The following is a 12,196-nucleotide window of genomic DNA, read 5'->3' as shown; positions in this document are numbered from 1 at the left end:
GAATATCCTGGCGGGCACATTGGAGTCTCTGTCCTGGGCGTATGAACCGTCCGCCTGCGAAGACACGGACGGGTGCCGGGACGGCCAGGGAGGAGCTGAAAGACCCTGGTAAGAGTCCTTCTCTCTTGCCGTTGCTGATCTCCTCCGCACCAGGGATCGGTACCTGGAGCCATACTGGTACTGAGAACAAGATCAGGATCTGCGACCTGCACGGTGCCGGGAGGTTGACCTGGATCTCGAAGGTCTGCATGGGGAACGGGTGTGAGAGTCCCAGTGCCGGAAGCGGTGTTGGGAGCTGGAGCGGTACCGAGAGTACCAAGCCGGAGGCCGAGACGTCGATCTATGCCGCGAGTATGACCAGTACCGAAGAAGTGTGCTGCATCGGGACTGCGAGTGGCGTCAGGACCGTGATCGTCGATGGGACCGCGAACGGCGCTGGGACCTGGATCATGATCGGTGCCAATCTGCGGGGTCGACTGAAGGCAGTCTCATGAGGGCTGGCTTGCCTATCGAGTGCAATACCCGCGGTGCCAGGGGTTGAGGCAGGACAGACTCCGTCATAGCTATGAGGTCCCTAGCTATGGAGAATGTCTCCGGTGTAGAGGTGACCGTAAGCTCAACCATAGGCCTCGGCGGGGAGCTCTCAGGGACTGGACTCGACGGCCCCCGCAGGACCGGAGTCGACGGTACCGCAGCAGGTATAGGTGCCGAGTGGTCCAAATGAGGCTGTGTCTGCGGCGCAGAGGGCACAGAGGTAGTGGAGGACTTCGACCTCCTCAGTTTCAGGGAGAGAGATCAGTGCCGAGCAGGTCCCTGCGCTGGAGATGGCCGGTGCCGCGGCGTCTTAGCAGTGCCGGCACGGTCCAGTGCCAGAGGAACGCTTCTAGCAGAGTGCTCAGCGCTCGGTGCCGAAGGTGGAGGGTTCAGAGCTGCCTCCATGAGGAGATTCTTTAGGCAAAAGTCTCTTTCTTCGCCCTCGGCTTAAATGCCTTGCAAATACGGGACTTATCTGTAATGTGCGATTCCCCGAGGCACTTGAGACAGGAGTTGTGGGGATCTCCTGTAGGCATCAGCTTGTGGCAGGCCGAGCAAGGCTTAAATCCTGGTGAACCGGGCATGGGCCCCGGCACCGGGTGCGGGGAAGGGGCTAATGCCCAAACCCAACTTAACTATATACACTATCTATCTAAAGAACTATCAAACTAACTGTAATTATATAAATTCTAACAATATACAACAAAGATATCAGAGAAACTACGAGTAGCTAGGGAAGTGGAGAACAGCTAAGCCGCGCTCCACTGTTCCAACAACTGATGCAGGCGGCAAGAAGGAACTGAGGAGTGGTTGGGTCGGCAGGGGTATATATCTGGCGCCATGGTGGCGCCACTCCAGGGGGTGACCCAGCCGACCCACCGAGTATTGCTAGGGTAAAAATCTTCCAACGAACGTGCATGTGGCGCGCGCACAGCTAACTGGAATGGGTATGAGCAAGCACTCAAAGAAGAACATAGAGAACCATGCCAACACTATCAGGGTCAACAACAGGGAACTGAGCACAGGCTCCATCAAAGACAGCACAAGGGGCTGCCACAAGAAGCACATGGCCCCGGCTCTCTGGCAGCTTTTCATAACAGAACTAAGGGCCTGGGAAGGGCTCCCAAGCCCTGAAAGGCCTTTAAACATCTAGAGAGAAGAAAGCAGCAAGAACTTTATCTGAAGAGTGTTGCAGCTCAGGAGGGAAAGCTACCCCAAACAGATCTCACACTGCCTGCAGGTCCCAACAGGGACATGCCAGGGTCTGGGCTATGCCAATGGGAGGAGTGGGCTGGGCTACAGAGCAGGCACTGTTCTGGAACCTGGGGGACTGCAAGCTGGAAGAAGACTGAGGTTCTTTGATCATCAGGTTCTCTGCACCTCTTCTGCTTCTAACACCTTCCACTTCTCAGCAGAAAAAGGCTACCTCATCTTTCCAGTAACATTCTACACATCTTTCTCCTTTGGGGGTCAGCACTGACCACAGCCTGGAAACTGCTCTTCTTCCCGCTGCTGATGGCTCCTTCTAGCTCCAGATGCTGGTTAACCTCAGTGCAGCCTTCTGTACTAAGGACTGCACATCTGTAGGGCTTCAGAGCACCCGAGCCCAACTCTCAGGCTGAGGTGACCAACAGTGAGATAATCTGCAAATACTGCTAGTGCACACATAGATCTGGTAAATCACACTTCCTGCCAGTAACCAGCCCGGGCCAGGGAAACTGATGATCCAACCAGCAGACCAAATTCAGTGATGGATCCTAGTCACATGCCACCTGAGGCATGTTGTGCATATGCTAAGAAAAAGAAGTGCTTGTGCAAATCTTTGTGCCCAACTACCCAACTCACAACCTGAATAAGTGTGCATGCAAGTTGGATATAACATTGCCCAGTTGTTTTGCACACCCGAACACTCTACATTCTGGCCCACAGAACCCCACAAGTTGAGGTGGAAATCCCCCTCAGCTCACAGTGCCCAGACTCCAATGCCTAAGCATTTTTCATACTATCCAACTCTCTTCAAAAGCAACTTGGCTCCCCCTCCCCCAGTCTGGCCCATCTTACCATCAGGAAGAGGTTCCTAGTGCTACCCCTAATATCTCACTGAAGCCTTTTCCATCAGGTGTGTCAGCACCCTGCAAACATCCTGGACCAGCCCCTTACACACTTACTAGAAGAGCTACATCATTCCCTCCCTCAAATATGGTCCAGACATGACCACCACCTTTGAGCCAACACGTCCTCAGAGCCATATATCTCACCTTGCAAATTACTGTCTAGTTTTCTGCCCCTTCTCCCCCATCTTCCCCTCTTCTTGGTTACTTCCCAGCAAAATCCCATTCTAGTATTTCCTACCAAGCTTTATAGCTTCTCTGGTCCCTTTGGATCATGCCTTTGGCCTACCTAGTCAAAGACACCCGTCCTTGCTTGCTCTAGATCACTGGTTCTTAACCTTTACTGCAGCCTGCACCCCTTTGGTTCTCAAAATATGGTTTTGCACCCCTTATCAAAAATCAAAATATGTTCTTGCACCGTTTAAACCTAAAAATTGTTCTTGCACCCCTTAAATCTAGATATATTTTGTAGCTGTATTTATGTGCCTGTGCTTAATTTGTGTTTTCGATGATTCACCTTCTAAAAAAATCTGGCATGTCTTGCACCCCCAGGAAGGGCATCTTGCACCCCCAGGGGGTGTGTCAGCCAGGTTAAGAACCACTGCTCTAGATGATCTAATGGACTCTGTCTCTTCCCTTCATCTAGTCCCTCCTCTCATCCGGCTTCAGTCTCTTTCCTGTCACTTCAGACAGACATTGCCATCCCACTGCTGGTACAAGAGCCTTCTCCTCAGCAGCTCTGTGTATACCTCTCCCCAGTGGCCATACAACTGGGCTATAATTAATGCTTACATAACAGCTAGTGTACTAGTAGCTTAGAAGACTCATTACAGAGCTTTGATAAGTAACATTCTCTGCCCTGAAGAGCTACCAATCTAATAAGACAAGAGATCTGTGCAGGGAGGGAGAGGATGCCCAGCAGGGAGCAACAGACCTGTTCAAGACGTAGGGGTCAGCACAGCAGCAGGCACAGAGCTGGATACAAGAAAAGGAGATGCCAGTGAAAGGACTCAGAATTGGTAAAGAAGGAGACACAACAAAGGCATAAGAAACAGCTGGAGCAGTGGGGAACAGAGAGCATAGCAACAGGCACATTAGAAATACAAAAGGAGCAATGGCGTTTTGGACATATTGGTGTGAAAACAGGAGAGGGGCAGACGGGAGATCACCAGGGCTTAGACTAAAAGTGTAGCAGTGTAAACAGGGAGCAAAGGTGGAAAGGAGGCATCAACAGGGCGATGTGGAGTATGGCTCTGCTGAACACTCAAGGCTACAGAGGATGGGGTGGAGGAAAGTATCAGCACAGAGGTGGGAGCTGAAGCCCTGGGAGCAGCCAGGTGGGTCAAGTAAGAAGATATGACAGAACCCCGAGTGAAAAATCACTACACTCTCAAATGAGCTTACACAGGAAAATGATAAAAGACCAAAACAAAACAAGACAAACACTTTTAACAAAGTGATCACTCTTTATCTGACCTACCAATCTTCATCCTCAAAGGACACCTGCACAGCCCTTTGAAAAGTGGGAGCTTAAACTCATAACTTTGTTAGACACTAAAAATCATGGTCTTACATACAGACATTGGATTTATAGCTTATTACAACAATCTGTAACCCACTAACCCCCCTTTTTATCCTATGACTACACAGGTGTTAATGGGCCACTTTACCTCGAATGGTCCCTTACAGAATTAAAATTTGTATCAAAGCTAATGTTAAAAAATTATGTAACACACATGTTAAGAAAAGGGTGTCTGTACTACTACTTGTACTCAGCTATCTGTTTGATCTTGTGTGTAACTGTGACAGAGTACCAGACCTGAAGAGCTCTGTGTAGCTCAAAAGCTTGTCCCTCTCACTAACAGAAGTTGGTCCCATAAAAGATATTACCTCATCCACCTTGTCTGGTTTACACTGGCAGGAGTCAAGACTACCTCAAAACCAGACTTACACCACCATTCCCAGCACTACACAATCCTGCTCAGACACCGAGACCTGGGCAGAGAAAGAGTTTATCATTATAATTATTTGAACATAAGCACCAAGCTGCTTTACAGAACCACTGACATGCAGCCATCCCTAGGCAGAGGCCTGGCAACCACACAGAAGTGCACAGCAAGGATACCCGCATTTTAGGACAGGAAGTGAAGAAGAATCCCCCCCTCTGTTATAGGAGGAATTGAGAGAGACCAAATGCAATTGCTTAGACTGGCACATACCCCAGGCTGGGGGCTGCCTTCCTGCTTCAGCCTGCCAACGCAGAGGAACTATGCCTGCAAGGGGCTGCAGCAGGGACCCCCCAGGGAGATTACATGGGTTTGCCGGGGGGGGTCAGAAAGTTTGGCACATTTTATCCTCAAGATGTGTTATCTAATTAACCCACAATATTATCCCTACCCACCCTGCTCCTCTGCCAGCCTACCCGACTCCCCTACGCACCTTCTCCAGCAAAGCCAGAAGCCAGGGGCGGGGTGCGTTCGCGGGCCCAGGCAAAGCTCGGAAAGGCGAGCCCAGCCCCTCCGCCTGCCGGGAGAAGGCGTCCGGGTGGAGCCGAGCAAGGGGTGCCCGCGCCAGGCTGATGAACGAGGGCGGGGTGACTCGTTCCAGGCTCGGGCCGACCGGGGCTGCCAGCTGAGCGCAGCACAATCCCCCATTCACTTCATCACCATGGCAACACCGGCTGCACGGAGCGCCGTTTCCCGCCCCCGGCCACCCGTCCTCCCATCACAGCCCCCCCACAACCCTTCCCAGCCACCCCGCCCAGCCCCCTCCCCTCACAGCCCCCCCACAACCCTCCCTAGCCACCCCGCCCAGCCCCCTCCCCTCACAGCCCCCCCACAACCCTCCCTAGCCACCTCGCCCAGCCCCCTCCCCTCACAGCCCCCCCACAACCCTCCCTAGCCACCCCGCCCAGCCCCCTCCCCTCACAGCCCCCCCACAACCCTCCCTAGCCACCCCGCCCAGCCCCCTCCCCTCACAGCCCCCCCCACAACCCTCCCTAGCCACCCCGCCCAGCCCCCTCCCCTCACAGCCCCCCACAACCCTCCCTAGCCACCCCGCCCAGCCCCATCCCCTCATAGCCCCCCCACAACCCTCCCTAGCCACCACGCCCAGCCCCATCCCCTCACAGCCCCCCCACAACCCTCCCTAGCCACCACGCCCAGCCCCATCCCCTCACAGCCCCCCCCACAACCCTCCCTAGCCACCTCGCCCAGCCACCTCCCCTCACAGCCCCCCCCACAACCCTCCCTAGCCACCCCGCCCAGCCACCTCCCCTCACAGCCCCCCCACAACCCTCCCTAGCCACCCCGCCCAGCCCCCTCCCCTCACAGCCCCCCCACAACCCTCCCTAGCCACCCCGCCCAGCCCCCTCCCCTCACAGCCCCCCCACAACCCTCCCTAGCCACCCCGCTCAGCCCCCTCCCCTCACAGCCCCCCACAACCCTCCCTAGCCACCTCGCCCAGCCCCCTCCCCTCACAGCCCCCCCCACAACCCTCCCTAGCCACCCCGCCCAGCCCCCTCCCCTCACAGCCCCCCCACAACCCTCCCTAGCCACCCCGCCCAGCCCCCTCCCCTCACAGCCCCCCCACAACCCTCCCTAGCCACCTCGCCCAGCCCCCTCCCCTCACAGCCCCCCCACAACCCTCCCTAGCCACCCCGCCCAGCCCCCTCCCCTCACAGCCCCCCCACAACCCTCCCTAGCCACCACGCCCAGCCCCCTCCCCTCACACCCCCCCCACAACCCTCCCTAGCCACCCCGCCCAGCCCCCTCCCCTCACAGCCCCCCCACAACCCTCCCTAGCCACCCCGCCCAGCCCCCTCCCCTCACAGCCCCCCCACAACCCTCCCTAGCCACCCCGCCCAGCCCCCTCCCCTCACAGCCCCCCACAACCCTCCCTAGCCACCCCGCCCAGCCCCCTCCCCTCACAGCCCCCCACAACCCTCCCTAGCCACCCCGCCCAGCCCCCTCCCCTCACAGCCCCCCCACAACCCTCCCCAGCCACTGAGCCCCCTGCCCCCCTCTCCAATTCTCCCTGGCCACCCAGCCCAGCCCCAGCCGAGTCCTCCCCCCACAGCATCCCCGCCCCGCCCCGGCGGCGGGTGTCAGCAGCGGGGCCTCACTCACTCACCCGGGGGGGCGGCCGCGTGGCTCCGCCATGTCGGCTCCCGGCGGCTGCAGGTGGCCGGTTCCGGAGGCTGCTCCGCTCAGCCCAGCCCCGCCCAGCCCGACCCGACCCGCGCCGCGCCACAGAGCGCGCGGCGCGTGCACGGCGGGGAGAGCGAGAGCGCGCTCAGTAACCCCTTCGCCCCCGCGGCGCGTCCGGCCGGCTCCCGCGCACGGCACGTGCCTGCGCCCCCCCACAGCCCTGAGCCCTCACCGCCCGCCCCCACCCCAACCCGCCAGCCCAACACCAACCCCCCCACCAGCCTGTGCCCCCCCCACAGCCCTCACCGCCCGCCCCCACCCCAACCCGCCAGCCCAACACCAACCCCCCCACAACCCTCACCGCCCGCCCCCACCCCAAACCCGCCAGCCCAACACCAACCCCCCCACAGCCCTCACCGCCCGCCCCCACCCCAACCCGCCAGCCCAACACCAACCCCCCCACAGCCCTCACCGCCCGCCCCCACCCCAACCCGCCAGCCCAACACCAACCCCCCCCACAGCCCTCACCGCCCGCCCCCCACCCCAACCCGCCAGCCCAACACCAACCCCCCCACAGCCCTCACCGCCCGCCCCCACCCCAACCCGCCAGCCCAACACCAACCCCCCCACAGCCCTCACCGCCCGCCCCCACCCCAACCCGCCAGCCCAACACCAACCCCCCCACAGCCCTCACCGCCCGCCCCCACCCCAGCCCGCCAGCCCAACACCAACCCCCCCACAGCCCTCACCGCCCGCCCCCACCCCAACCCGCCAGCCCAACACCAACCCCCCCACAGCCCTCACCGCCCGCCCCCACCCCAACCCGCCAGCCCAACACCAGCCCCCCCACAGCCCTCACCGCCCCCCCCCCCCCCCAAACCCGCCAGCCCAACACCAACCCCCCCACAGCCCTCACCGCCCGCCCCCACCCCAACCCGCCAGCCCAACACCAACCCCCCCACAGCCCTCACCGCCCGCCCCCACCCCAACCCGCCAGCCCAACACCAACCCCCCCACAGCCCTCACCGCCCGCCCCCACCCCAACCCGCCAGCCCAACACCAGCCCTCACCGCCCGCCCCCACCCCAAACCCGCCAGCCCAACACCAACCCCCCCACAGCCCTCACCGCCCGCCCCCACCCCAACCCGCCAGCCCAACACCAGCCCCCCCACAGCCCTCACCGCCCGCCCCCACACCAACCCGCCAGCCCAACACCAGCCCCCCCACAGCCCTCACCGCCCGCCCCCACACCAACCCGCCAGCCCAACACCAACCCCCCCACAGCCCTCACCGCCCGCCCCCACCCCAAACCCGCCAGCCCAACACCAGCCCCCCCACAGCCCTCACCACCCGCCCCCACCCCAACCCGCCAGCCCAACACCAACCCCCCCACAGCCTGTGCCCCCCCACAGCCCTCACCGCCCACCCCCACACCAACCCACCAGCCCAACACCAACCCCCCCACAGCCCTCACCACCCGCCCCCAACCCAAACCCGCCAGCCCAACACCAGCCCCCCCACAGCCCTCACCACCCGCCCCCACACCAACCCGCCAGCCCAACACCAACCCCCCCCACAGCCCTCACCACCCGCCCCCACCCCAAACCCGCCAGCCCAACACCAACCCCCCCACAGCCCTCACCGCCCACCCCCACCCCAAACCCACCAGCCCAACACCAACCCCCCCACCAGCCTGTGCCCCCCCACAGCCCTCACCGCCCGCCCCCACACCAACCCAACAGCCCAACACCAACCCCCCCACAGCCCTCACCACCCGCCCCCACCCCAACCCGCCAGCCCAGCACCAACCCCCCCACAGCCCTCACCGCCCGCCCCCACCCCAACCCGCCAGCCCAACAACAACCCCCCCACCAGCCTGTGCCCCCCCACAGCCCTCACCACCCGCCCCCACACCGGCCTGTGCCCCGCTGTAGCCCTCACCGCCCGCCCCCACCCCAACCTACCAGCCCAACACCAACCCCCCCACCAGCCTGTGCCCCCCCACAGCCCTCACCGCCCGCCACCACACCAACCCGCCAGCCCAGCACCAACGCCCCCACCAGCCTGTGCCCCCCCACAGCCCTCACCACTCGCCCCCACACCAACCCGCCAGCCCAGCACCAACCCCCTCACCAGCCTGTACCACCCCGCAGCTCTGGGCCCTCACCGCCCGCCCCCACACCAACCCGCCAGCCCAACACCAACCCCCCCACAGCCCTCACCACCCACCCCCACACCAGCCTCTGCCCGCTGCAGCCCTCACCGCCCGCCCCCACCCCAACCCGCCAGCCCAACACCAACCCCCCCACCAGCCTGTGCCCCCGCACAGCCCTCACCGCCCACGCCCACACCAACCCGCCAGCCCAACACCAACCCCCCCACAGCCCTCACCACCCACCCCCACACCGGCCTCTGCCCGCTGCAGCCCTCACCGCCCGCCCCCACCCCAACCCGCCAGCCCAACACCAACCCCCCCACCAGCCTGTGCCCCCCAACAGCCCTCGCCGCCCGCCCCCACACCGGCCTGTGCCCCGCTGCAACCCTCACCGCCCGCCCACACACCAACCCGCCAGCCCAACACCAACACCCCCACCAGCCTGTGCCCCCCCACAGCCCTCGCCGCCCGCCCCACACCAACCCGCCAGCCCAACACCAACCCCCCCACCAGCCTGTGCCTCCCCACAGCCCTCACCGCCCGCCCCCACACCAACCCGCCAGCCCAACACCAACCCCCCCACCAGCCTGTGCCCCCCCACAGCCCTCACCGCCCGCCCCCACACCAACCCGCCAGCCCAAAACAACCCCCCCACCAGCCTGTGCCCCCCCACAGCTCTGGGCCCTCACCGCCCGCCCCCACACCAACCCGCCAGCCCAACACCAACCTCCCCACCAGCCTGTGCCCCCCCCACAGCCCTCACCGCCCGCCCCCACACCAACCCGCCAGCCCAACACCAACCCCCCCACAGCCCTCACCACCCGCCCCCACACCGGCCTGTGCCCCGCTGCAGCCCTCACCGCCCGCCCCCACCCCAACCCGCCAGCCCAACAACAACCCCCCCACCAGCCTGTGCCCCCCCACAGCCCTCACCACCCGCCCCCACACCGGCCTGTGCCCCGCTGTAGCCCTCACCGCCCGCCCCCACCCCAACCCACCAGCCCAACACCAACCCCCCCACCAGCCTGTGCCCCCCCACAGCCCTCACCGCCCGCCACCACACCAACCCGCCAGCCCAGCACCAACGCCCCCACCAGCCTGTGCCCCCCCACAGCCCTCACCGCTCGCCCCCACACCAACCCGCCAGCCCAGCACCAACCCCCTCACCAGCCTGTACCACCCCGCAGCTCTGGGCCCTCACCGCCCGCCCCCACACCAACCCGCCAGCCCAACACCAACCCCCCCACAGCCCTCACCACCCACCCCCACACCGGCCTCTGCCCGCTGCAGCCCTCACCGCCCGCCCCCACCCCAACCCGCCAGCCCAACACCAACCCCCCCACCAGCCTGTGCCCCCCCACAGCCCTCGCCGCCCGCCCCACACCAACCCGCCAGCCCAACACCAACCCCCCCACCAGCCTGTGCCTCCCCACAGCCCTCACCGCCCGCCCCCACACCAACCCGCCAGCCCAACACCAACCCCCCCACCAGCCTGTGCCCCCCAACACCCCTCACCACCTGCCCCCACACCGGCCTGTGCCCCGCTGCAACCCTCACCGCCCGCCCACACACCAACCCGCCAGCCCAACACCAACCCCCCCACCAGCCTGTGCCCCCCCACAGCCCTCGCCGCCCGCCCCACACCAACCCGCCAGCCCAACACCAACCCCCCCACAGCCCTCACCACCCACCCCCACACCGGCCTCTGCCTGCTGCAGCCCTCACTGCCCGCCCCCACCCCAACCCGCCAGCCCAACACCAACCCCCCCACCAGCCTGTGCCCCCCCACAGCCCTCGCCGCCCGCCCCACACCAACCCGCCAGCCCAACACCAACCCCCCCACCAGCCTGTGCCCCCCCACAGCCCTCACCGCCCGCCCCCACACCAACCCGCCAGCCCAACACCAACCCCCCCACCAGCCTGTGCCCCCCCACAGCCCTCACCGCCCGCCCCCACACCAACCCGCCAGCCCAACACAACCCCCCCACCAGCCTGTACCCCCCCACAGCCCTGGGCCCTCACCGCCCGCCCCCACCCCAACCCACCAGCCCAACACCAACCCCCCCACCAGCCTGTCCCCCCCCACAGCCCTCACCGCCTGCCCCCACCCCAACCCGCCAGCCCGACACCAACCCCCCCATCAGCCTGTGCCCCCCCACAGCCCTCACCGCCCGCCCCCACACCGGCCCACCCACCAGCCCTCACCCCCACCAGCCAGCCCCACAACACCCACCTGCCCACCAGTCCTCACCGCCCGCCCGCCCCACCACCTGCCTGTACCCCGGCACCGGCCAGCCCCACACCAACCCGCCAGCCCAACACCAACCCCCCCACCAGCCTGTGCCCCCTCACAGCCCTCGGCCCTCACCACCCGCCCCCACACTGGCCAGCCCCCCACACCAACCAACCCACCAGCCCTCACCGCCCGCCCCACCACCAGCCTGTGCCCCCGCACCGGGCAGCCCCTCCACCAACCAGCCAGCCCAACACCAACCCCCCCACCAGCCAGCCCTCACTGCCCACCCCCACACTAGCCAGCCCCCCACACCAACCCACCCACCAGCCCTCACCCCCACCAGCCAGCCCCCCAACACCAACCCTGCCCACCAGTCCTCACCACCCGCCCACCCCACCACCAGCCTGTGCCCCCGCACCAGCCAGCCCCTCCACCAACTAGCCAGCCCAACACCAACCCACCCACTGGCCAGCCCCCCCACCAACCAGCCAGCCCAACACCAACCCTCACTCCCACACTGGTCTGCCCCCCCCCGGCCAGCCCTCACCCACGCCCCTCCACGAGCCTGTGCAGCCCTCACCGCCCACCCCCACATCGGCCAGCCCCCCAACACCAATCCCCCCCACCAGCCTGCCCCCCCAGCCCTCACCCCCACGCCGGCCAGCCCTCAAACACCAGCCCCCCCACCAGTCCTCACCCATCGCCCCCCTGCATCTGCCAGCCCCCCCACAGCCCTCACCCACAGACCCCCTCAGACCATCCCACTATACTACCCATCCTCCGTACTGCCTCCCCTGCACCAGCCATGCTGCCCTCTCTACAGCCCTTACCAACTCCCCTGCACTGACCAGCCTCCCCGCAATGCAGCTGCCCATCAATCCCCACACCAGCCAGACCCCTACGCAGCCACCAATCTGCCAGCACCCCCTGCACCATGTCCCCTCTGCCCTTTGCTGCAGCGCTGGGAAGCAGGGCCCACAACGATCACCTGCTCAAGGCAGGTGGGTGCAGC

The 12,196-nt window shown here is 64.4% G+C and overlaps 1 protein-coding gene across 8 annotated transcripts in view; it reads right to left on the bottom strand.

Moving 5' to 3' along the window:
* The window catches only part of NLGN3 (neuroligin 3), a 112,131-nt gene extending 105,275 nt beyond the window's left edge, over nt 1-6,856 (bottom strand). For 5 of the 8 annotated variants that reach the window (XM_030575393.1, XM_030575391.1, XM_030575398.1 and 2 more), the window contains exon 1: nt 6,777-6,856. The gene's annotated coding sequence lies outside the window, so the exon portion shown is untranslated. Of the gene's footprint in view, nt 1-5,084; nt 5,306-6,776 lie in introns of those variants that run through there. The other 3 variants (XM_030575392.1, XM_030575394.1, XM_030575396.1) reach the window with 2 other exon arrangements.
* Between the last annotated feature and the right edge of the window lie 5,340 nt (nt 6,857-12,196).

The sequence above is a fragment of the Gopherus evgoodei genome, chromosome 9, assembly GCF_007399415.2.
Source record: "Gopherus evgoodei ecotype Sinaloan lineage chromosome 9, rGopEvg1_v1.p, whole genome shotgun sequence".
NCBI lineage: Eukaryota > Metazoa > Chordata > Testudines > Testudinidae > Gopherus > Gopherus evgoodei.
Note: the sequence above shows the minus strand (reverse complement) of the source record. Positions and strands in the feature narration are given on the sequence as shown.